The sequence below is a fragment of the Corvus brachyrhynchos genome, unplaced genomic scaffold, assembly GCF_000691975.1.
Source record: "Corvus brachyrhynchos isolate BGI_N302 unplaced genomic scaffold, ASM69197v1 scaffold43, whole genome shotgun sequence".
In the NCBI taxonomy this organism is placed as follows: domain Eukaryota; kingdom Metazoa; phylum Chordata; class Aves; order Passeriformes; family Corvidae; genus Corvus; species Corvus brachyrhynchos.
In genome coordinates this window covers 4,602,890-4,630,472 of record NW_008237353.1, presented here as the reverse complement: position 1 = coordinate 4,630,472, position 27,583 = coordinate 4,602,890, and the positions used below count along the sequence as shown (strand labels likewise).

The window sequence follows — 27,583 nt, the reverse complement described above, 5'->3', positions numbered from 1 at the left end:
CTTCTTTAGCTTTGGAAATGTCAAACAGGATAATTAACAGGAGATACTCGTGGGTTCACACATTCCAGATGTAGAGATTTATGTGGACTCTGCATCACCAAACACTGACAAGTTATTTGTAGCCACATGTTTTAAAACTGCCTTTGTAGTTTCCTCAGATTCAGCGCAGCGAAACAGAATGAGTCAGGTCTGAACAGTTCCTGCTCCTGACCTTATCCAACATAACAAATAAAACACAGTGTTGGTTCCTTATCGTTTTATATGCCACATCCAGCTATTTATAAACATATAAATAAAAAATAAATTCTATGGCCTGCCATCCACATATGAGTTCCTTTCTTTCTCAAACAACAGCCCCAAGGAGCCTACAGTGAATGTTACCCAGCTCTCAGCCATTCACACCACCTACGTTTGTATTTACAGTGCTGTTCTTCACTCTACTGAAGTAAGCAGGTATTTTTAGCCATGCCATGATGCATGTTTAAAAATTGATTAAAATAAATACTCCTACAGCACTTCCATTAGAAGACTACACATCCCACACGCTCTTCTGCTGGACCAAACCACACAGAATAAAGTGCCAAAATATTTTCTTGCAAGAGAGACACTTCCAAACATTATACCAGCAGAAGCTACCTTGATACTTTGCCAAGAGCCCAAAGCAACAACTAGAAACTATGAAATACAGTCATCCTCATGGGTAACACAGAGAGGGAAACTCTTCCCACGCAGAAAGCACAGGCTCTGGGTACAGCTCTACACTGCATTTTGAATCCATATTGAGCACAGGCCACTCCCATATAACAGAGATGTAAGGAGCAGGATTGCTCAGTAGATTATCGTGTGCTTCATAACACCTAATCTGGTTTTCACTTTTTCTTTGTGATAAAGGAAAAAAATCTACCGAGGAACAGTTTGATACCTAAAAAGCAACTTGAAGTTTTTGGTTTGACTTGCCATCAACAAATATTTTTATCATTACATCATTGAAACATTTTAACAGTATCTAGACTCACACATAAGAATATGACTGGTTACTAACAAAGTTAGGTTTACAAGCCTTCAAACTTATTGCTATGTCCATTCAAAACAATATTATTTTCCGTATTTTCTCTTTTGAATTACTACCATTTTCTTCTTTGGAGAGTGCAGAATAGCTAAATACACACCAAACTGTGAGAATCACATTTGCAATTAGTAGAGCATTAGAAATACAATTTCTAGACAGTGCACACACACGTCTATCATCCATGACAAATGCCAGACACTTTACATCTCATACCCCAACTCAGTAAGTACTTTCTGTTCAGAACAAAATCTAGACCTCAGTATTGGCCTTAGTAGGACTAAATGTAACCACGCATTTAAATATTTTGTTAAAAGTAGGTTCTTGACACTTAACTTCATGGACAGGTCTACCAGCATGCACCAGGGCAACAAATTCCAAAACAAAGATGTACAGGTTCTCTTTTTGTTTGGAATCAGAAAAGGGGAGTGTGTGTGTGTGTGATTTTGTTTCACCTTTTGTGTTTTGAAGGAAAGAAAAAGAGAGCAAAGCAGATGATGGAAACAAAAAAATACTATCTAGAGGTTTTGCTGGAAGAAACCAGTTTTTAAATGCTCTATTTAAAAAAAGGTTCTAAATGTTTTATTATAAACTGCTGCCTTCTGCTTACTGTTTCTGCTCTTGAACTATGAAAAATTAAAGAGCCATTCAAAAGAAAACATATCATTACTTGAAAAACATAGATAAATTGCTGCTAAGCAAAAAGAAAGCTTTTGATTGACAAAGTTCAAGTGAAGGAAAAACACACCCACAGAAAGCATTCATGCCACAGATGAAAACTTGGATGCCAGAGAGAAAGAAATTAGTTTATAGCTTCAAATATTTGTACAGATCCTTTATTCCTAACCTATCATTAATGCCACTAAGTTCACAAGCTTCCACAAGAAATTTCAAAATATAGATACAATTTTCATTTCTGGACTCACTGAAACAGGTCTCTAAGGGGAAGATGATAAAATGCAGCTGGAGACAATGGAAGAAATAGTGCTTATGTATGGCCCACTGTCTTTTTTTTTTTAATACTAATAAAAATAAAAATTAATAAAAAGGAAATACCCTTCACAGACTCTTACCTTCATCACATTATTTAAATGAAGGAACTTAAAACAACAGTTTAAATCACCATTTGTGTCAATTAAAAAAAAAAAATTCAAACTTGCTTTTTATGTATGCTTAGTTATTTTCCTTAAGAGAAAGAAATCCTGTGTTGGTGATCTTCAAGACCTTTTCATTTGAAATTAACTGCTATCCTTGCATTAGCTCCAGCACTTTGCCATAAATTCTATTTATATTTAATCAATGTGATTGACTCTGTTGGTGACCATGCACTGCAATGTTTAGAATTACTACATCCTCACCTACTACACCCACTGCTGTCTTATGCCAGAAGATGGAAAAGAAGCTCTCCTGTCTTCTCTTCCAATTTGCTTTTAATTTTGAATGGAATAGCTACTCTACTGAACTAAATGGAAAGAAAATATTTCCTCTATATGACCAGGCTGGCTTTGTCAAATGCTCACACCTCAGGCATAAATCCAGCAGCCTCCCACCACTAAGTGAGCTGATTTTTCTCTCCAAGTTCAACAGAAAATTTGAATTTATTTTTTAACTTACAGTAATTTCCTCAAGCCTAAATAAACTCATGCCTCACTCTCCTGTCAGTTTTAAGCTCCATGTCATTTCAAGAAAATACTGAACTGCTACGTGCTTTTTCAAAATAAAAATACTTTCATCAACCTAAGTCTTTCAGAAAGAGGCCTTTGCAAATAATAAATTTTGCTTTTCTCTCTAAATAAAAGTGTAAGTACTGATTTTACAGCATTTATTTCCTTGTTCATAGGATCAACTGTTGTGATTTTATTAGTGCATTTGGTCATTTAAAAGAAACAGGAAGAAATGAAGCCTACCCAACCATTATGTACAAAAATCACCCAAACCTTGGAACCAACAAATCCTCATCCTGTTTCTCTGCATAACATTTATTCCTACCCTTACACCAATTAAGCCTTTTTGCTTTTTAAACACAGAAATATTTTCCCAAAGTGGCAGCAATTGAAACAACACTGTCATTTCTCTGGTTTTGTACTGACAAAGCAAAACTGGTCAAACACAAAGCTCATGTAAGTAACAAAAACACAGAGTAGCTGTATTGCATGCTACACAAGGTGAAGCCAAAAGAGATAAGCCACTCCACCCACATCTCCATGACAGCACAAACACATTTAATATCTTGACTCCACTCATAGCACCGCAATCCTCCACTGCAACCATTTGCACTACAGGCATTATACGATCTCTAAGTGTCCTTATTTGTCTGCAGACATGGTAAAGCCAGGCTCTCTGTTACTCCATCACAGAACAAACTCCAAAGGCCTGTGGCCAGCAAGCTGGACGGGAACAAGGGAAGGTTTCATGTGCTCTCTGCAGGATTTGCATTTCAAGGTCTGCACAAATAAAAATCACCAGATCAACGAAACGAGAAGCACACTCGTTTCCTAGGTCCTACAGCTCATGTTTCAGATGATGAGGAACTGGGATCTACTCTTCTCCGGTCCACACAGGCACAGGCAGCAGCCCATCTTTAATCTCCCCCAGCCGAGCCTCTCGCTAAACTCATCACGTGCAGTGGGACACAGTACAGCGGTCAAGGACAGTGCAGAGGCCACACAAAAAGCTGACAACTCCTCCTGGCCCCACTCCCACCATAGAGCAGAGCAGAGCCTGGCACAGGCCAGCCTGGAGGGCAGCAGCAGCTTTAAGGAGTCCCGTGCCCCCCAGGGGGACAGCCCTCGAGTGCACCCCACAGCCTCCTGCAGCAGCCTGGCTCTCTCTCTCCTCTCCTTCACCAGCACCGATCTAAACTGGTTTAAAAGCAGGTAGGAGATCCTCCAGTTGTACCACAGCTCAAATCATCACACTGTGCTTCTAAAATAAAAAAGGCTCCTCCATTTATGGCAGAGCAGGAGGTGACAGCACTGTGGCATGTGGAAAATATATGAAAGGACAGATGTTTTTAAGAAAAGAACTAATTCCTCCTTCAAATGCTAAACTAAAACATTTTGTCACCTTCTAGAGAGGATTTTTTTCCATTGCACAAGAACAGACAATAAATTAAGACTACTGCATTTAGAAGCTGTTTTTTACTTTGAGCTAGGTAAGTTTGTTAGACAGCACTTGGAACCAGAAGTCTGTCTTATCTTCTAAACAGCTCTGATGGCCTTTATTTAAAATTACATCATTTTTAGCTGAAGTAAATGAATATGTTTCTAATTTCTCCAGAAATACATTTTTTTGCCTGAGTTATATACCAGAGGATCTATTTTATCCTCAATACATAGCAAAGAAAGATCCCAGTTTCAAGTGCCAGATCCAGCTGTAGAGATGTAAACTTAATTATACCATGTCACAATTTCTAATCTCAGACACATGTCAACATGTAAAGGTTCCACCTAGATACAGACTAATGCTGGAAACAGAGGACAGACTTCATTTCAATTTAAATGGGTTTGCTTGCAAAGTATATTGTTCTTCTTAGACAAGGGAAAGGAATGACAAGCAGAAATACCCTACTAGATTATTTAAGCATTAACTGTAAAGTTGAAAAATAAAGCACTGTGTGAATACAAAAAGACAGAGTTAGTGATGAAGGTATGATCACTTACTGGGATACTACATTGATGCATGTGTTAAGCACACCAGTCACACAGTATGGTACTACTATCAAAAATAAACTTCTGATTAGGACTCCTTTAAAAGTGCATAATTTTTTTGATTTTTTAAAATGCTCACACAAAGGTTCACAGGGTACTTTTAACTGGACAGTGAAATTAATTATAATTCTCCCAATAATTTTTTTTTTAAAAAAACACTCAACTATATCAGCATTTCTTCACTGAAGAGAAATTAGAAAAAAATGCTATTCTTTCAACTGATCTGCTTCTTAGGAAGCACCACCTTTCAAAATGCAGTCCTGATATCTTTGAATTCAAAAAGACTGTTATCAACAGATTATCCTTTTTTCAACACAAGAGGTATCATTCTTTAATATTCACTGAAGAAGGAAAGAGCTCTTAATAAATCTGATAGCTATGCAATATTCAACTCCCCTTTGATACCACGGACAAGACATGATTCATCAGACATGCTTGGTTCTACCTGCATTTCAGCACGCTTAGCAGGTACTGTTTGAATAGGCAGGTCTCTGGATTATTCCCATTTTCTCCTTTCAGCATTGCTCCAGTGATCCAGCACACAGCTATCAAGCGCTGACAACTTCTCAGAAGCCCTGTCCTTCCCAGGCTCACCCTGAACGGGAGAGGGCAGCTTGCAACAAAGCCATCCATCACTTTTCCCTAACAAGAATTTTGAAAGCAGCCACTTCTCTCAGGCAGGCCCCCCAACACAGCCTGAAGGATACCATTTGCACTTGGAGCCAAGCACTGTGGGAAAAGGGCCACGTGTTTGGAACTTCGTCTTCTGTTTTGGAATCATCAGAGAGGGGGGGAAAAAAAAAAGAAAAAAGAGGTGGCACAATAAACATAGGTAAGCTGTATTCTTCTAAAATCCATTATCTCTAAACAGACTCATTTTCCTAGCTACCAAACCCCAGCCTAACATAACCCAGAGAAATTTTGCTCCCCTTGATGAGTTCTGCCCATTTCTACCTGAGCATACCAGCTACTGAAGAATGAAGAAAAACATTAGAAACTAAATACCTGTGCAAATGATTCCTGGAACTCATTTTTTTACACATTTATTTACAAATAAGCACAGTTTTGCAGCTCACACCAAGTAAACTGGGCTCGTGGAATTTGCAAAGCAGGTGCACCAGGGGTTGATGTCTGTTGGGGAATTGCAAACTCATTCACTCAAAATAAAGGCTGCCCTACAGAGCACAAAGGGTTGGCCATTCAAAAACCTGCTTGACAGGAAGTAAATACCAGGCATGCTAATCTCAAAACTGCAAAATAGAACTAATTCTGAGAAGTTCATGCCAAAGTCGGTATAGTTCCCTGCATCACTCTTCTCAAGGCAAACACACACTACTCAGCCATCATCACTGACAGACAACTTCCAGCACTTATAACCGGATAACCAATGTTTGGTTTTGAAGTGCAACGTGCAATAAACAGACGCCTGAATCTCCTACAGGAAATCACCATCACTGGTACTGCACAACAGAAATCCACCAGCACTGTCTTTTTCTTTCCTAATTTGTTACAGCTACTCCCCAAGGCCTCCGTGGGCAAAATAACTGGATCAAGTGATTGCTCTTTCTTTCCTGCTGTTTAGGGTATGGAGACATGATGCCTATTTTCCTAAACTGACACACACAATTAACAAGAGAGTCTTAAAAGATCCCCTGTGTTGCATCTTGGAAACCACAGTTTCCATTTATAGCCAAGCAAAGTATAAATTTCATAATGCAGTGGAAACACCCAAGAACAGGATTTCAGTTTTGCCTTACATTTCTCTTTACACATCTACAAGCCCCTGGTGACTGAAATCAGTTTCCAACAGTGCAGACAGAGTTTCTTCTGCCACTTCTTGAAGAAAGTGCCAGCAGGTGATGGCCCATGCCCTGTTGATACTGTTCAATAATTTAACATGGCTAATACAAGATCAATCTGATTCCACATTCTTTTTAAAAGGTACTTCTTAATTTTTACATAGATGCACTAACCTATTAGACATAGCTACTGAAGTCTAAACATTACATATTTAAATCCACAGTTCCTGAAACTCAGGTTCACTGAACTTACAAGACAATTTGCACACATTATAATCAGCTGTACCATCTCCACAGGGAAAAAACACTTCTAGCAACAGCCATTTAACTAACTCATGCCTGCTTTGCTCACAGGGCTGTTTTTTCCTATAAAACAGAGATGGGTTCTTTGGCAAGGTTTGTGTTTTAGTTCTGGGTTATGCAAGAAGAATAATTATTGGCTTCTTTGGCCACACCATTCCTCTGAAACCAGTTCAGAAGAGCTCTGATCTTCCTGTTACCTTTTCGATCCTAATACACTTTCATATTGCTTCTTCAAAAAGCTTAACATCTAAATCACAATTCAAATGTCTTTAGTCGAAATACTGCCTAGAATGGATATAGTTAAATTGGTAATAAAGAATGGAGTACCCTGTCTGGCTGTCTGTTGTATACCTCTCTGAAGCAGCTCTAGTGGTTGAAGCCCACATATAACCAAACCAAAAGTGCAATTTTTAGTTTTTCTTTTAAACAGAGGAGAACACACAGTCTGACTGACTTTTAGGGTTTTTTTATTTTTTTCCAGGAATCAATAGAAAACACATTTGCAACTATCAGATATCGACTGGGTCTGTATGCAATTTGCAAACCATACGCGGAAAGCTGGCACAAAAAATACTTCCAATATCTGTAATATGCATGGGAATGCTCCCTATTCCTAAGGCCTCTTCGTTCAGCTGCTACATCACAGTTCCCACTAATCCCTGAAGTCTTCCCTGTCTGTCGAGTCCGTATGCAGGCATGATGACAGCAGCCTCCATCTTAATATGCTGTAGCTATACATCTTGCTCAGCTAACAAAGAAATGAGGTATTTTCGTTGACTTTGGCATAGTTTTAGGGCAGCACCACTAGTTCTTTCCAAATGCACTTGAAGCATCTAGTTGCTTTCCTTCTCTAGCCTCAGGATGTTTTATCTATATGAAAAATTTAGGTGGATTTCATCGGGAGAAATATTTTACATTCTTTTTCTGTGAAACTCTCAGGACCCAAAAATGTATGGCTGTCAGAGAAGTAACTTTCCTTTTTTAAATAAAAATGTAGCTGGAAAAATGCAAAAAAACACACACCAGTTTCTTGCTACAACTACTTGTCAAAATAGTAATGACTCGACAATCGGAAGATTTGTTTAAAATCCTCTGCTTCACCAAGGTCTCTAAGTGGTAAAATTTGTTTTCATTTAGTTATAGTAGATACAAAAATAAAACACAGTTTCTGTATTTTTAGCCAACGATGAGGACAGACTACCTCTACTCTGCAGATTCTTGTACTCGCTATCTGACTCCCAGAGGAATGAGCCCTTCCAGCTCCTCTTTGGTCTGCACCGCCAGCTGAGACAGCTCCAGAAGGGCTATATTCTGGCTTTATTCTGATGAGTGTTTCTTTAACCTCTGAAAAATGTTATCAGCATCTTCAGTGACTACAGCACTTAAGTTATAGGTGAAATTGAATAAAAAACAACAAAACACAAATGTGGAGTGAGAGGTTGATATGGCACATGTAGTATTCCATTTACATAGAGAGCCACGAGTCCTACCAGTAAGGAACAAAGTTTTGTGGCAACAACAGATTATTTTAATAGTTTAATTCTTTGTACTAGTCCAAAAGGAAACACCAAATGTTATTAATTATCATTTTTATGGAATGCCTATGGAATATGAAAACAAAAAAAAAAAAAAGAAATAAAAGCTGTATCCCTACATAAAACTCATTTCTGCTTCTCCAAGATCCTTGCTGGCAGAGGGAGGCAAGCAGGAAACAATTACCTTTACTATTGTAACAGCAGAGGGGCATTGGAAGAACTGGCTCATAGCAGGTCAAATCAAACAAAATTAGATTTCTTCACATGAAGACCATTGTGGAATTCAGCACCACTGGGTGCAGTGAATACTACCAGTCCTGACTGGTTCCAAAAGTGATGGGAATAAAAATCCTTAGATGATTAATAGCTACAAAAACACTTTCACTCAGGCAAGCTCAAGACTTACAAGCCATAAATCACTGGAAACTGTGAAAGCGCAAATACAAACTCTTCCTTTTCCCACACTCTTCCTGAAGTGCCCACAACAGCTCAGTGAGAATCTTGAGCTTAACAGCCTTGAATCAAACCACTTATACCAGCTACAATAAAGCCTCTGAGCTACCAACTACATAGTCATTGTTTCTGTGCATACTCTTGCACTTGAACGTACCACAAAAAAGGAAGTTCTAATGCATTTGTTGTAACTTTTTCCATCCAGGAGACAAAACTTCGATTAAATATCATTTTTCCTGCCCCTGACTTCTTCCCCCTCCTTACCAATACTGTAAAATCTTTTCTTTTATAGGTAGGCAAAATATCATTTTCATATTCACACCTTCAGATTAGGTGTAGATACAAATAACAAGGAAAAATTATAGTGAAGTAGACAATGCAATGCTGAGCCAATGCAGATGTTCACTGAAACTTCCCCACCCAAAGGACTGGGAAAGGTAGTAAGAAATTGACAGTTTGCTTCTCCCAGGTACTAAATTTGTGGATTTCATTTACAGTAAACCAGAGACCTTCAAGGATTCCAGTTCCAACAGTGATATAAGAAAAGGAAAGGAATGGGGGGAAACAAACAAAAAAAAAATCTAACCAAAACATAAAAACAAACAAACAAGCCCAACCAAACAAAAACACATTAACTAAACAACAAAACCCAAACCAACGAAACATAGCACACACAACATCCAAAAATCCTGATCATAGAGCACACAAGTTGAAGCTTACCAAAGTACCCAAACTGAAACTAAAAATCCTGGTATAATGATTAAACAGTTTCCACATAAAAATGATAGACAGTCCTCCCTAGTGTATTACCTCTTACAGCAAAATTATCAGAACTGATGGGGTAAAAAAAAGCAAATTCCCACTACACAGGCAAAAAAGAAAAATCTCAGAGAGGGATGTAAAACTCTCATCTGAGATACTCTACAGAGACAGATCCTCAAATGATATTCCCATTCCAATTGACACTACTGGTGCAGAAGGAAGGAGGATCCTTCCTGGGATTTCAGTGCCCTGCATTTCAGAAGCATCACTCCATCCAGAGAAAAAAAGGATCCAACTACAGAAGCAATACAGGAAAACCCTAGGCAATGCTGAAAGCAAAGCAAATGTTTTTACCCCTCCCACAATGCACCCAGGGAGAGGATACCTGTTTCTCACAGTCATGAAGAAACAGCTATGACCACTGGCATCCAGCCAGGGGCAAGTGCCATCAGTTGAGCATGTTTCAAATGAATCACAACTGTATGACAAGGATCATGATCCCATGGATTGATGTGTCCACTTTTAACCATTTCCTAACACGGCCTTCCTCTACTGTGGTAATACTTCACTCCTCCAGCGTGCAGCCTATGTCCTACCACAGAGAGACTCCAAGCCAAAGCTCCCCCCACCACCACCCACTTTTTAAGTTTGGACTCAGAAATATTAAAATACATTGGGTTAGATTTATTGCATCCAGACCTGGACCAGATAACCTCCAGCAACTAATCAAGCAACCTGCAGTATCACAGCACTCATCAGGGGTATTGCCAGATGCTAAGAAGAGTTTATGATGGGGTTACCTGGGATTATCCCATCAGAGTTCTTAGGAAAATGAGATACACTGACCAACCCTCAATTGGATTAAACTGCTGTGGAGGGGTCTGTTTTTCAAACTGTATTCCAAAAAAAAAAAAAAACCCATACTTCTCAAAACCAACAACAGAGCAAGAACATCTGCTTCCCCTGCCCCTCTTCAACATAATCAGGTGCATGATCTGAAAGATATTAAAAAATACTAAAGTAGGTCCCACAGAAAAACTGTTTTATGTGGATGATACCCTGGTCCTACTTTCCAGCCCTCAACGGTCAATATGCAAATTACAAGAATTCCTTGAAAACCTTGGGCACTCACCCAGATGTGTGAATTTACTGGAACAAATCCCAAGCATTAAGATTGAGTGCTCATAAATCAGGACTTGCTTACTCACTGCAGTTTATAATGACAGTTACAGGTATTAAAACATCTAGGAATTCTAATCCCCAGAGATTACAGGCGAATAGTTAAACTTGGACCCAATCACCCACAAATCACTAATGACTTGGGAAGTGGAAAGCGCACAGACACTCCCTAAACCTTTGGACAAAAACAAGAAAACTCCACCTACCCACACTCCAGAGAACCCCAGGCCTAATATGCCACTATTATTTTTGGAACGTCAGGTTTTTTGTTCAGCTTTTAAATGGGAAATGGGCACACAATTACTTTAAGGGAGAGAGAAAGGCTTAGTAAAGCAGCAACACACTACTTCTGTAGTAAATTAAGCAACACAGCATAAGCTAAATGTGGACAAAATCCAACGAGCACGAAAGGTATTTTCCTACCTTCTACATAGAGGTCAGCACAGGATTCTTTACGAAAAGAATCTAAATCCTACCTCATACACACAGAAAGCTAGGTAAGTGCCTGATGTCACATACTGAAACGATTCCGTATCTCACAGGAGATGCCCCACTATGGTAAAATCCAGGTGTAAATGAGCAGAAACAGAGCCAGAGATAATATGATAACAGAAAACAATCTGGAAGGTAACATGCCTAAGACGCACAACTGAGAAACCAAAAACACAGAAACATGTGTTCTCCTCATATACAAAAATAACTTACCTCACCTGACTACAATACTGACACCTCTCCAATATATTTACTACATGTATTCAAAATAAACCAAAACAATCCCATTTTTTCTCCTAAACAACAAAACAACTCATAAACCTAGAGAATACTATGATTTCCTGAGCTAAGCAGCTACTTCATAATGAGAACTTCTCATAACCCTTCAGAAAAGCAGCACAAGTCTAATGAAGCAGGAATAGAAAACTGGCAAAACACTCAACAGCTAAAGCCAAATGAGCAATAATGAAAAACTAAGAGAATTCCATACTCAGCCTCCAGTTGCCTTTCTACCAATAAAATCCTACCAATAAAATTATTTTTAGGGTGCTCAGAGGTGCCAAAGACTTTTTAGTACATTTAAGGACTCCCCAATGATCAGAGGCAAGAGAAAACAAGAGCACATATATCGCTACAAGTTTTTGGGATGACATGAAAATCAAAGTTAATGAGATCCTTGTAGCTTCACTTGTTCTTTAAGCAAGTAACCTACACCATTGGATTTGCAGTCAGCAAACAGCCACTCATTATATTAAAAGAATGGCTGCCAGAAGCAGCTTTAGGACATGAAATTTTGCTGCACTGGAAATTAAATTCTCATTTTCCCCTACATTCTGCTCTCTTATCTCCATTCCCATCAAATAAAGCAAAAAATACGACAAAAGCTTTTATACTGCACTAGAAAATCTACGTGCAAATGGAAGAAACCTAGACAATTGACAGAAATCCCCAGAAATGTAAGTGCAACTGAAACAATTTTCCAAAGTTCACTGCCTAAAGAATCCTAGAGAAAACGTAAATAAACTATCAAAGGTAAACACACAAACTTCTTTTAAGGTTCCCTGTCCCACTCCTTACCCTGCAATGCAGGCACACACAAACATACACACAGGTGTTCTCCCTTTTGCTCAGGTTTCCACTTTTTTTTGGTGGTTTGATATATGCCCTAAGATCAATACATGGGAAATAGTGTTTAATGTAATCAGTTTTTCTAAAAATCCATCTTCTCCTAATTGTAATCAAATGTATAGAATTATTGTATGTATCCTATATACTGGCACTTAAATTTTGAGTAATAAACATAAAACAAAAGCAAACCTCCAAACTGCTTTGATGTAAGACATTCAACCAGAGCAAGCCAATCACATCGTGAAGTTTAAGAGCAAGCAAACAAAGGGCATTACAAAAAAAAAAAAAAAAGCTTTTTTCCTCTTATTTAATACAACTATATTTTTCCACATGTTATGTGACATAATCTGTAATATGTTATACAGTTTGAGAATTCAGAAACGTAAGAATCAAATCTATTTCATTTTATTATAGGGGACATCACTGATCCTCCCACTTTCAAGAAGATTCAAGTGTGACATTAAACTAGCCAACAGAAGTTGCACTAAATTGCTTCGAAACCAGCAAAGATCCCTTTCAGCCTGATACATCCTGCTGACCTGGACCTGACAGACAGCAGTAACTTAGGGAAGTGCAGGCGTTTATTTGCACATCTTGGGTCTATTTTATAGCCACCAAAATACATGATGCTTCCTATCATACCACAGAGATGCTGCTCTGACAGCAGGCTAGTGAATCTGAGACACAGAATTATCCAAAGTGGTAATAATAACCACCTCTAGTGTACTTTTTCCTACACCAATAGGATGACAGACTTCCACATAGGCACACTCAAGCCATTTCCTGCCTCCACAAAAGTTAGCCAAATAAATAAAAAGATACCTTAATTTTCCTCAGACCTGTTCCACTAATTAATATTTTCAAACAAGAAGTAGAACATATCAAGGTTACTGTATTCCTGCTCCAGTTTTAATGTACCTTACCGTGTATTTCCAAGGATGCACACAATTTAAAAAAAAATCCACGTATTAAATACAATCCATATTCACAGGAATTTGCATATGGATTTCTAGTTAAAGTTATTATTAATAAGCACAGTAAGATTACCAGCATGTGCATTACTACTCTGCATACATTAAAGATGCATCTTTGTCTGCCTTTTTCTTCTGCTTATCTACCCTGTTTAGAATGTTAAACTTCTGTGCTATGTAAATGAAAATATTTAATTATGCAAAGCAAAGTGGAAAGGTTTACATTATTATAATTGAGTTAAATTCTTTCTGCTTTAAGCTCAAATACTGAGAAAACAGCTGAGCATCTGTTAAGAATTTCAAAGTCTTAAACTGCTGCTTTATAAATTTTAAGAGCTACATGTGAACAATTTGAAGCCTTTTGATGTTAATAAAATTACTGTAATATATTCAGTTTTCATGGTTAAAATTAAAGGAAGTCTGAAAGCTTAATGCAAATCCAAGGTGAGAAGCAAATTCAGAAAGAAGTCGCTCATTTGCTGCAATTTTTCAACTCTCATGGTAACCAGAATTTATAATTGCAAACAAATGAATGAACAAATGGCTAAGGAAGCTAAAATAGAACTGTCTCATGAAAACATCACCTTAAGAGCAACCTCTCCATAGAAAGAGGTCTCCTTTAGCTAGAGAAAACCTAATGTTCACAGTTGCATACACAAGAGTGATTAACTCATTAAAAGGTCAGGGTGACATACTGAAGATTGTAGTCACTTCATAGGGAAAGTTGTCTCATGTCTTCACCTAACTATGCTGAGGCACTCAGCAAATACACCAGTGTTATGAGCTGTAAAGCAGAATGTCAAAGAACAGCGTATTTTTATTTACACAATTTCATTGAATCCTCACACTACAAATAATCACCAGATTGGCCTTCTGCTGAGGTACAGAAATACAAGTAGTCCAAAGGAGCTCAGACACACCTTTCAATTTGAAAGGAGGTAGAAGAACACCACTCCTGTTCTTCTGCCAGCTCCACCTGCTGCAAAGCAGCCATTTCTCAGATCTGAAACACCGAACTTAGCAGGACACCTGAAAATATTAAAGCGATAACCTAGTTTATGTTGATGTTCAGACTGTGAGATGCTAGAACATGCTAGCTGTTTACTTTCACAAGTAGCAGTAACCCTCTTTTCTCTGATCAACCTCACCATGTTTACCTGGCCACAAAGCTACAGGATCTGCTGCACAGGGAAACAAACGCAGTTTGCAAGAAAACACATCTGGTTCACTAATTTGGAGCTGCCCTCCAAAGTTTCAGGCATTCCCTGCCACATACTGGAGTGACTGGCCTTGCTCCTGTGCCATGTAAGTGCTTACGACCTTTAGCAAGGTCGTAAAGCTTTAAACTTTTTTACATTAGTATTTTGGATGCAAAGCTCTTGACCATGCCTGCCCGTGCTGTTCCAGTCAAACTCCACCAACCTTCAAGATCTAACACCTTCTCCTCACCCAGGCTTCCTCAGGCAGAGGAAGCAACAACATCCTCAAATACTTACTCAATTGCTCATTGCCATTCAGATGCTGATGGTTTAGACAAACAAAGAAATATGGGCAGCAGCTTTTGGCTAGAGGTTTGATCAGACTAATTTGCTTTGCCCATCCCATATCCTGGAATACCTGTACCAGCTGAGGAGGATGACAGGACTCAGTGCAGGCTCACTGCTGTGTTGGCAGCACCACAGAATCTCCTCCTCCAAGAGGCTGGGGGATTATTTTGAAATAAAGGATTATAGTGTCTCACTAACCACTCCATAATCACGACTGAAATTTGCTTTCCACCACAGGCCCAGTTCTAATGCTTCTCTCAGGGCACAAATGGATGAAACTACCTAGGTAATTACAAGCATGCATACTTAAATGTGTTGTTAATATCTAATTATTTGAGCTCTAAATATAAGCAGATTTGACCTTTTTTACCACTGTTGATGTATGCTTTCTTTGGGTAACCCAACACTGGCCAGTTGTGGGGTTTTTAAGGTTAAATTGGTATTACAGAATCCGGGCCCCAACCCCAGCCTGAGCCAGCATTTCTGCTGGGTTTCTCACTTGGCACAGGCTACACTTTATCCTGACTGCATAATTTGAAGGCTCTACCTCACTTGCTTATCCCCCACACAGCCTCCCAAGGAAAAACCTCACACCACCGAAGGCATTAAAATGCATTAAGCTGGATAACTGCAAAATGTCATGAGCTCTTACTGACTCCACGGTTTAAGTGTGGGTTTTAATAGAGGTAATATTTCTTCATTGCTAGCCAGTGCAAGATTTGTTACCTACACAATGACTCAACTATGACATCTTTTATGAGTGATATGTTAAACTAATTAACATTAACCTAGCAGAAGAATCAAGCATAAACTAGAAACCATTTCAGTTAAAGATACAGAGAGCTTCTATACTGATAATTTTCCCCAAACAAAAGATGCTAGCCCTTGAAGTATAAGATTTTCTTTTAAAATCAACTGGTTCAGAATTATTTGGCTGCTTTTTTTTAAATACAATTTCTATTTATTTCAACATAAAATAATAAGGCATGTGAAGCTAGCACAGCAATTCTAAATCTAAGAATTGAAGAGCCAAGACAGAACACGAACCTTACAAAAACTGTAAGAGACATTGAATACTCTATTGTGCTTATTGAATTGTTTGTTCCCCTTCAGCCAGTAATGCCTATAGATTTTGCCAGTTCTGCTGTACAGCAAGTATGACCCTACACCCAAATGCTTACACCCTACATCAACTGTTTATGGCAATATTCTTTAGAGTCCATATCTCTCATATTTTAACACCTATTTTTACAATAGGTAGATTAAGCAAAAAACTCACCAAAAATATATATGTTGTCCGACAGATACACCAATATCCTTCCAGTGAGCACACCCTGGTTCTCTTTAGAGACACACTAAGTGGCTGTAACTCCCCCAGAAGCTAACTACTATCAAGTAGCTCTCTGGCAAGTGGTTATTATATTACATTCAACCCCCGCCTCTCCACAGATATTCTCTCTTTGTTTTGCATAGAAGAAACTGATCTTACCTAAACAGAACTAGAGATACCCTGCCTGACTTACTCTGTTTTGCTGTGATGGCAGTATATGATCCATAACAAGTTTTTGCCAAGAAGTTAATCCAGGCACTGACCTGAAAAAAACGGGTCTTCTTCATATCTCTCTTCAGCCTGGGAGCATTCAGGAAAAAAATTAAGAATAAAGACACCCTGCTCCTGTTACACAAATCATTGACATAAACCACTACACAGGGTAGAAAACCACACGGGAACATGTTAGATACAAAATGGCTCCTGGAAGCTCCTGGGGTTCTGGCTCCTGTTCACACTAAGAAACCAGAAGCCTATAATATACACTGCTTTGATCCAGCAACCATCACTCGGATACATCATTTCTGATACAGCAGAGCAACAAACCAGAGAGCTCCCCTCCACTTCGTTTTCAGGAACAATCTACCAGACTACAGCACGTGTGCAAATCCTTATTTTTAATAATGACATTTTTCAACATCTACAATATGCTCTCCTACAAAGTCATCGGACAGCCCAACTATGCTTCACAGGACTTCACCAACACTATAAGAAAATGCCCAAGATGTATAAACCTGAGCAACAATCTCAACAAAAGAATGAATTCTTATTCTGCCTCTCTACTGTCTTACTCTCTCTGAACTGTCATATCTTAACTTACTGCCTTTTGAAACAGTGTTCAGGGGAAAAAACCTATTTCAACTGCAGCATGCAACCCAAGGTCAAAGTGGCAGATTGATTTCTTTGCATTTGCAAATGCAAAGAAATCAATCTGGGAATGGTTCTGGTCTTCCTTTGCAAACATCATTTCACTTGTCTCAAACTGAGATCCACTAATACATCTACCCTGCATGAAGTCCACAAGCAACATTCCACACATAGTTTTGATAGCACTCAAAACAATTACTACTGAAAATATTAAAAAAAAAATTAAAAATCACCTCTAGCCATTTCAAGTATTACACTATGCATAATTTAAAGCAATGAATTCCACAAATACCAACATACATGGTGGGTACATATATATATACACACATTATACATACATCAAAAATTAAGCCATATTGATTACCAGTTGAAGAAACTAATTTTTTTAAGTGCTTGTCAAAGGTACATTTCATCTATGCCTTGTTGCTCTTCAGTGGTGCCTTGTGGAGGGGTGGAGGGGAGGAGCAGCGGTGTGCCTGAGACTGAAAGTGTTTCACAGCTGATTACAATGAATTCTTTCAGTATTTTCCTGATCGCTACAGACACTTTCCCATTACATGTTTCTTAACTCATCAGAATATGCACACAGGATGGATGTATTTTAAGAAACAAACTGTTAAATTGGAATAGGACACATGTTTCATTTTGAGTATCTAAACTCCAAAACAAAGAGGGAAGACAGCATTGAAGACAACCAATGAAAGACAACAAGAAGCAAGGTCTGGGAAAGAACAAGACACCGCTCCAAACAGAGAGGAAAAAAATCACTTGTCTCCTTCCTGAAGCTGCCTCAGGCACACCTTTGGTTTTGCACTCCATGGTATGCATGTGTATGTGCCTATATATGTCTGTATCTAAAATATAAACACATAATGTATGTGTATATACACACACGGGTGCTCTGGTGTCTGACTTGCTTTTCCAAAAACTTCAGTCATCAGTATCACCACTGAGGTCAGCAGCTGCCCTTAAAACTTCCTTTTCAGTCCTATTACTAGGTGAACTGCTGTCAGGAACATACACCAGGCTATAGACCCCTTCCTGCACTGCCCAAGCACTGGAATTCCTGCAGGGGCTGTGTATCAAACCCTGCCAGGATCTTGGACACAGATTTTAACCGTATGCAAAAGGAAAGCTGTAAAGCCACATAACACATAGATTTAAGGCAAAAAAGATAATGTATACAAATACTGAAGCTGAGAGGCAACCGCGCGATAAAGAACAAGCTTTTGGGTTTAGAATTACATTTCTTTCATTCCTTCTTTTTCATAAATATCTTTTGATAAATAAATTTTAAAATCCCCAGGCACTGAAAACACAAAGTTGTGAACCTGAACCACCCTTCTTTCCAGTGTCTGATTTTCAGTGCGGAGCCATGCCTATAGATGATACACAAGTCCAGTCCAGGAGCTCAAATGAATAAAGCTACTGGCTACATGGCATCATAAAACTTTGAATACAGCAAAATTAAGCCCCAGAGATAGATGATGAAAGGTGTGCTATCTCATCCATGTTTTTAACAAAAAGGCAAAGCAGCTTTTGTAAGGGCAAGAGAGCATCTCTTTCAGCGCTTGAAGCCCAAAGCCTTGAAACAACAGCCTCTCCACAAAGCACAATTGAGTTCATGTTCACACACACGCCCAGGGGAACCCAAGGAAAAGCCCCCTGAGCTACCACCAGCTCAGATCAGTTCCAGCACCAGCAGAGCTGAAGCCACATCATAGCCAAGCCCAGCAGAGAAGCAACAATTGACAGATGAAGTGCAGTAGCACGATTACACAAAGCAGCTTACAGGCCTCATTTAATACCCTGCATAGCACCACACCAGCCTGCACCAAAAGCATCAAGTTGCTTAAAAACACCTCAGCTTTTGCTGCATAATCTAGGGTACCTTCTTAGGTACTCTGGAGCCATCACAAATTTCATTATTTTCAGAGGATATGCACAGACCAACACTGGTACCAACCAAAAACCCATTTTCAAATTCTGAGAGATAACTAAATGAGCAGCTGCACAAAGTCTCACCTCTGAGATCATCTGAAACCAACACGTGCAACTCCTGAATCACTTACCTAAATTAATCTTTGCCTTGAACACTGTTGCAAAGAGAAACAGAAGACAGTAAGTTGTATACTCAATTGAAGACTGCACTTACTTGGGGAGTAATTTAATGCAAAATGTGTAAAGTTAAAGTTAACTTTGTTTCCTTCCACAGCATTAAACAGCACAATTTTATCATACACCAAAAAGAAGCCAATACTACTGATGCCTGAGATATTTATAACTTATGCCACAGCCATTTAAAGATTTCACTCAATTTTCCTATTAGAAATGCTCTGATGGCACAGGCGTCCTGACACATAAATTATGACAAACAGCTTCTCATCCATTCCCACAAAATCCCCCTCTTTTTTCTCTATCCCATCCATCACTAGCAACTAGCCCTTATTTTCAAAATTATCTCACCACTTCCTTTCCTCACCAATCATCACTGGCTCACAACCAAGCCAGACACCATCCTTATCAGCCCAGAATCCCCACTCCCACTGCCCACTTATTAATTTTTATGGCAATCAAATGCCTCCTCGTTCCATGCCACCTGCCTCCCACGCTTGCAAGAAATTCCATTAAAACATTCATGGTTCTACTTCAGTGCTCTCTCTTATCTCTGACAGGGAAGTAATGCTGGCATCCAGAGCAACACCACACTCATCGCCCCATGGTGGGACTTAAGGCTTTGAAAACAATTTAAAAAAAAAGACAAAAACAACCAACCACACACAGAAAAATTTATACTGGAACCTCGAAGATGTATCAAAATGCAGTTTATTTCATAGAGTTGCAACATTGTTCTTAAATAGAAGGACTTGGGTTAGAAGTATAAAGAAATGAAATAATTTTTCTATTTTTAGCAGTAGCAGACACATCTGGACTAGGTAGGAGCTTTTTCTCTTTTTTCTTCTTTATACAGAAACAAACACAATTTGTTCTCACTAACAATATTCATGGATTTAAATACAGAATCCACACTTGTAATAGTCTCATAACCTTTTGGGGGAAGTACTGTCCCTGTCCTCGAAGGCCAGAACTAATTTTGTGTTAAAATATTCTAAGCCCCCCCAGGTTATCCATTTCCCCCTACCAAACCCAAACACATCTATGCATTTCAATCAAGGAAAGGTCAAGGTATCAAGCACAATATCACCCTACCTCAGGCTTCACAAATAGTTTGTGATAAATTTCATGTTATGACAATGCAAGCAAAAAAAAAAAGAATAAAAATAGAATCCATTAGTGAGTTGGAAAGCTTCCTGTTACATAAAAAATCCAATCAAGAAGCAGAAAACTGTTCCAGACACCATATGCTTTCATCCTGACATAACTGAGAGCACTTTACAGAAAAAGCAGGTCACATGTTGGAAGCTTTGTTTTCATGCAGTTATTTCTCAATCATAATTGTAATATAAGGTGTGGGGGATTGTGGTTTGTGTAAACCCACACTCAGATTTCAAGTGGAAGCTCTATCTTTCCAGCCTTGGTTGACTTTCTTGTACCTCTCATAAAAATTTGCTCTGACAAGAAAAGAAACATACTCCAATGGTTATATTGATTCTGTAAGAATACTGTACCTCAAGTTGCATAATAAGGTGACAAACCAGTGAAAGCAGAAAAATAAAAAAAAAAAAGAAAATATCGTATTTGCAATTATGATTTCTACTATAGTAAGCTATATGATTCCACACATGAGATTCAACCAGCCTTGAGCAAAATAAGGAGGAAAAAAAAACCAGACAAAATTATCAACAGCATTTTCTATGGAACCAAAGACACAGAGACAACTCCATTCTAGTAACTTGCTCTGACCTACTGCTTTCATCTTGCTTTCTCAGTGAAGATCCTGAAATGACTATTTACCATGCCAGTCTCCTCATAGATACCCAATACTCTTTGGACTGCTTGGGAACCCTTTCAGAGACTAACAATCCTATGTCCAAAATTTTACTCAAGAATCAAACTGTGCCTCTAAATCCTGAGGAGGACACTCTGGTGAAGCCTCCAGAGAAGAAGCCTTTTTTGTCCTTCATTGCCAGGAGTGGGGCCTCTCACAGAAGGGGTGAAAGGCAGCAGACCCTCAGAACAGCATCCCTATCTTCATTTTGTATCAGGAACCCCCCAGAGTGGGGCACTCATGGGCCTACAGAACTTTGTACTTCACTTGGGAATTCTGGAGTTCATGCATCCAGAGAAACACTTCAACCAAAGGGAGGGAACAGTCAAAGAAACAAAGTCCTTATCACATTTTCCTTTCCACTTTCCTAGATGTTAATGGATAGGAAGTTACTCCATATACTGTCTCCTCTTCCACCTAAAAATCCGGCAGTAACAAAACCTGCCCTGTTCTCCTCAGCACATTCTTCACAAAGCACAACTCCAACAATGCAATTCACCTGCCCACACACACCACACTGTAAAATCTGCACTCCTTGCAGCCTGTTAAATCTCTTCCACATTCGGGCTGGGTTGGCCTGAAAGACCCTCATGTTTACTCTCACCTCAGTTACACAGAGCAAAACACTTTGTCAAACAACCAAGTACATTGGCTAGAAGACTTTCTTAACTGAGAGCACAGCTCAAAAGACAAATCACTGTTGAAACTGTCTGGATTTGGTTTCATCTGTTTTAGGTGTAAATTCTGCTACCAGATTACAATTGCAGGGTAGGCTTGTGAGGGGCAGTTCAGAACTCCATCCCCTCCCCCCCCTGCCAAAAACACGCTACCTCAGACACCTGCAAGGATTTCAATCACCTTCCAGGACTGTCACAAGCAAAGCAAGCAACTGACAAACTGCAACCAAAGACAAATCACAGAAACAACCTCGTTCCCACACTTCAGGTTCCCATACCTAAAACCCTTCTCTCAAGCAGCAGCTCCTCACAGCCAGGCCCTCTGAGAGCAGCAAGGCTCCTTCCCACCCCAAGTAAGGCAGGTGGCCCACATCACCCCTCCCAGGGCCCAAGTGCTGCTCCTTCTCACAGTTCTCAGCCTCCACTCAACCCCTGCTCCACCTGGCCCCTTTGCTGGGACTGCTCCCAGGAGAAAGGTACAGGAACACTCCAGCCAGGGCCCCCAGAAAGCATTTCCCTATCTCTTTGCAAGACCCAAAAGGGTCTCATCTCCTGCCAGCACAGCACAGATGCCAGCTGGGATCTTACATACTGAACACTTTCTATCTGGCCCTGCTTGTCCTCTCTCTGCAGATCTCATCTCCAAATAGGAGAATGATTCTTTGTGTTTTATGGGAAATAATCCAAAGAAACTTGATGACAGATAAGTTGAAAAGCTTAAGTTTGTCACCAAGTTATTAATGTTTGAAATGTTCCAAGTATAAACAAATGCAAATACATCTAATAATTTGCCTTCTATATCCAGAATCTTATGGCGATGATGAAATTCAATCTACACAAACTCTCAGATTAAGCTAAGGAGTAGTTTCTATATCTTATTAATTATAAGTAAAAATTTCCCTCAGTTTTCAGTGTTGACAAATATTAATAGCTTCCATGCAGATAAATGAAGTGTACCTCTATGTTCAATTTAGTTTTCCTAAAGAGTGGCAAGAACCTGAGAAGAAACTCAACTAGAATAAAATATTCACAGAAACCAAAAAGGATTGCAGTTTTAGTTTTCTTTAAATACAGGAACATAATAACTGGGCTTCTTTTCCAAGATGACACTAGATAGCAGCTCTAAATATTTTTATCCACACAATCCATTTATTATTCTTTGCTTTCTCTTTCCACAAACAGCCCAAGACTTTCTATTTCTGAGGCTTCAAATTAAAGACTTTCATATGGCTGGCTTCACTCATGCAAAGTTCAAAAATAGTATAAATGCAGAACAATATTAAGACCATAAATCTAAATGTACATTAATTGCATCCAGTACACAACAAAAAGCTTACCCGCAATAATCGAGACAATTAAGAGTAGGTCTTTATTAAAACACAGTCAGAACCAGGAAATTAGAACTGTCTCGCTTCTTGTATCTCTGTTTACAACGGGAAAGGATCACAAGTGATTATTTGTTCAGATTTCTGTTTTGCTCTAAAGTAGGCCAGCCAGCTCAGCACTTTTCTTAAGATTATGAATACTTGTCTGCCCTACATATGGTTTAGGCTGAAACCAATCAGTTGAGCCGAAACATGCAGCAAAACCGACTATTTTCATGTCACTCATTTTCAGGTCACTCATTTTCAGCTATAATGAAGAAGTGCACAGAACAGGTATAAAAGGATGAGATTTTAAATACTTCTAAAATTTGCTCTGCCATTAGCACAGTTCACTAAAGAGTTCAGTGATTTCCTCACTATTGGATTCACACCATCTAGATTCAAGAATAATTTGTTATTCATTAATAACACTTTAACCACTTGTTTTCTCTGCTGCTTTCCAGTTCACTTTCATACACTGATTACCTCATTCAGTAAGAAGACTGAGCACTGAACTGCATCCACTAGACTTTCACATTACTAGGACATTCAGGATGCAAATGCTCTCTGCAAGAAGCCTTATATCAAAACTTTAAAAACATATGAAACAAAACAATTCCTTGAATTTTTAACTGATAATAACTAATACTTTTTTTTTACTCTTTTTCCCCCACACAAGCCATCCTTAAGATTTCTGTTACTATTTGGAGGAAGAGAGGTTAAATAATAGAAGGTTGCTATCTTGAGTTCAAAATAGTAACGTCTTCAAACAAACTGCGCTATTTGGAAGATCGGAACTGCAGAAAGTGCTATGCTTAAATTGTCCTTAACTTTGTTTTTTTAGAAGTTGTCTCATTTTCTAGAGCTGCTAAGCACTTCTAGACTCTATGAAGTCATTACGTTGAAAATGTAAGTTAATTATGAAAAAAAGAAAAACTTTCACATTCAGTTTTTCCTTTTACATTTAAGATATAAACATTGTCAAACCATTAGTATGACATTTCTGTCAGATTAACACCACTCAAAACTATTGGTAGGTATCAGTTGCAAGGCGAAACAAAAAAAGATAAAAGGCTACAAAACAAGTTTGTTTAAAACAAAGACACTGTGCTTAGTATTTTGATGTATGAGACACAGTATTTTTGCAGCAGGGGAGAAGCATACCTTTCATCAGCTGCAGAACCTTGGTGTCAGATGGCAGTATAATCCAAACGGGTCACAGCAGCATGTTCCACAATATCCACAAGTTTCAGCATGGGGCTCTTCCACTTCCTCCAGGAGTCCATTAACCATTAGTATGAATCCAAACAGTTAAGCAGCTGTATGGTCCAGTTTGAACCATGTTAAGCAGCCCTGAAGAATCCCAAGCTGTATTCCACCATTCGAAGAGTAATGCAATATGGCACCCATCACAGACTGACATTCTGGTAACCGTCCCATTTTCCCAACAATCATGTTGTGACCTGTTCAAATACAAGGAAGAAGTGTTAGTTCAGCACAGTAACTCTGCCACACCGCTCGGGGACTAACATACAAATATAAACTTACATTCTTCTGAATAATTTCAAACATATATATCTTCACAGATTTAGACACATCCTAAGCTCGAAGCCTGGTGATGGCATTTTGCTTTAAAAACATCACAGCGCTGGAGTGTAACAGAAGAAGGTTTAAGAAAAAGGCTTTCATATATCTCTACAGATTGCACAGTCTTACATTCCAGAAAGCACTGAAATGACTGGAAAGAAAGGTAATAGAAAGGTAATATAAAGGCTCTTCAACTGCCCTAACAGGTATTTAAAAACTAATGAAAACAGTAAGTCAATAAAAAAACCCAAGTATCAAAAAAAATCTCATCAACCCTTTTGAGGGAAACATATGTGATCTTCTCTGCCTCTTAGCCTTGCCTCCCCACAGCACCTCCACCAGCAAATATGCTACTTCATTTGGGACCTGATGGCATCAGGAAGAAGCCAAAGTAGCCAAAACTGCATCAATCTACTTTGGTAGTCCCTCTGTGCAATCCTTTCAGAGGTACAAAACGCAAATTTTACTTAGGTTGGGAAGGGGACTATGAAGAATGGAGAGAAAAGTCTGAGTACTCTGCACAGGAGGGAACAATGACGTGAAGAACAGCGTCGGGTCTGCCAAGATGGAGTAGGGGAAACAGAAAAGAACTAACTTCCACACTAAGGACCACGGAGAGGAACTAGAAGAAGCTCTTAGAGACTGGAAGATGCATGCACACAGAGATTAAGACGAGAAGAAAGGAGAAAGCGAACATTGGTGAACAAGAATTATTGCTGGAAGCTCTCTCTGCGTAACTGGGTAACATGGATGTAGGGCAGTCCATAGAAGAATAAGTTTAGAAGAAAGTAAGAAGAAGCTTTATGTTTGTTTCTCATCAGGAGAAACAAGGATATCTATGCATGGAGGAAAGGAAAGATCCTGGCAAAAGGAGTTTTTCATGAGAAATCCAAGCAAGCATACAGATAGAAGAGTAGGTGGAAAGGGATCAGGAAGGAGGAGAATTGAGTAACAATAGAAAGTGAAAAAGTAGAGACTTCAGAAATTCTGAAATGTGTAGATCTAAGGATAGAGAGGGACGATTAGGAAATTGGGACAAGAAAACACAAGAAAGTAGGGTACTAGGATGAAAAAAGAGAAAAATTAATAGTTATTACATAGCACAGAAAAAGAGGATGGGGAAATAAGATACTAAATTGATCAAGTTAATTAAGAAAAGTACAAAGAGCGCACAAGTTCTCTGGAGCTGTGATGCTTGCTCTAGAAAGCAGGAACCAAAAGGAATGAACAAAACCCAAGGCAACTACTGCGTTTCCAAAGGGACGAAGGAGTCCTTGCACTGTGCAGGAGAAGCCCAGCCGAGGAAGGGCCAGCCTGCACTGACCCTTCCCACTCTCCCCTTCCCTATGATCAATCCATTCAAAAGAACAAAGTCCTCCCTCTGGTCCGTCCCTCTTCTCCTAAAATTGTCCCTCGGCACTTCTGCGCACCTTGGTTCCCTGGGAGATGGTCCCACAGGAGCAATGTGTTACCCTCTGTGGTGTTTTGGCCCCCGCGACCCAAACTGGCACACGGCGGAGCCCCCACCTTGTCCCTGCTGCGCGCTGCCCTGCCCAGCCCCACGGCCTTCACTTAGCCCCCCACTCCCTGGCCAGGGACGCCAGGACTCCCTACAATCCCATCAAGTTTACCCTGTCTTCAGCTTTTCTCTGTCCCAACTGTGAAAAACACAGCCCGATCCAGAAAGCCTTCCGAGTCCACTTCCCTCCCCCACAAAAAAAAAAAAAAAAGAAGTTAAACCTCTAAAAACACAAAGCAGGCACAAGAAGGAGGCAAGACCCTCCCGAGTAGTGCCCCCCAGCCCGCTTTACGGGAGTTGGGGCGGAATGACTGCCCTACCCTCCCCAAAAATACCTGCATGTGCTCCCAAAAGTACAAAGGAAAGGCTCGCAGTCGGCGGCGAGGGAGGGAGGGCGGTGTGGGTGGGGGCGACGAGGGAGCCGGGAAAGAACAATAAACCCCAAGTCCAAACGTACCTTCTCCTTTCTCTAAACTGTGAAACCAGATTTCCTTAGAAGCCTACGACGAGGCTCTTTGCTTTTAAGCGGCGGGAGAGCTCGAAGAAAGTTGAGTAAATCTCTTCGGATAAAGTTGCCGAAGATGAGTTAACCCGGGAGAGGCGAGGGAGAGATGGAGAGTTCATCCGAGTTTCTCCTTTTGTTCAAGTTGCCCGAGCAGACAAAGAGCCGGCAGCGGCGGCAGGTCCCCCTCGCCCCTGCTCCCCCCGCGGTCCGGGCGCCGCCGGGGTCCCGTACTGCCCTCGCCCCCCGCCTCCTCCCACCATCGCAACTTTCCGTCTGCTCCATCCCTCCTCAGCCCCGACCTCGGCTCCGGCGCAAAACTTCCCTCGAACTGAACCTCCCAGAAAAGAAAACAATTTAATTCAAGGCGGGGGAGTGGGGGGTGGAAAGGGAGAGAACCATCTCTCAAATCATTATTTCCGGTAGATGCACCTCTTTGTTTGGATTCCCCCGACTGTCAGTGAGGACAAGCCTCTGGGGATCTGCTTTCGGACAGTTTGATCTGCCGGAATGAGACGGGCAAACGCAGGGCATAAAGAAAACAAACTTTAAAAGAAAGGAGGGGGGGGGGAGGGGGAATAAATAGAAAACAATATAAAACTCCGGAGTTGCGAAACGTACCCTTTTTTCATGGACACGGGAAGTACATAAATAAACAACTGAAGGGGAATTTCGGAAAACTGTTGTTCTCCTCCCCCTCCCCTTCGCACTTTTCCAAAGAGCTTAACAAAAAAAAGCCCCCCGAAACCTCCTGGCCGCGGCTCCGTGCCGCCGCCGCCGCCAGCTCCTGGCATCCCTACCTGTTGCGTAAAGCGCAAAGATGGGGCCGATCGCATCCGCCCC

At 39.9% G+C, this 27,583-nt stretch overlaps 1 protein-coding gene across 13 annotated transcripts in view; it reads right to left on the bottom strand.

Moving 5' to 3' along the window:
* The window catches only part of LOC108445837, a 252,214-nt gene extending 224,631 nt beyond the window's left edge, over positions 1 to 27,583 (bottom strand). For 2 of the 13 annotated variants that reach the window (XR_001860827.1, XR_001860832.1), the window contains exons 1-2: positions 26,696 to 27,408; positions 24,297 to 24,595 (exon numbers count right to left, since the gene is read on the bottom strand). The gene's annotated coding sequence lies outside the window, so the exon portion shown is untranslated. Of the gene's footprint in view, positions 1 to 24,296; positions 24,596 to 26,573; positions 26,598 to 26,695; positions 27,428 to 27,540 lie in introns of those variants that run through there. The other 11 variants (XM_017730703.1, XM_017730707.1, XR_001860831.1 and 8 more) reach the window with 10 other exon arrangements.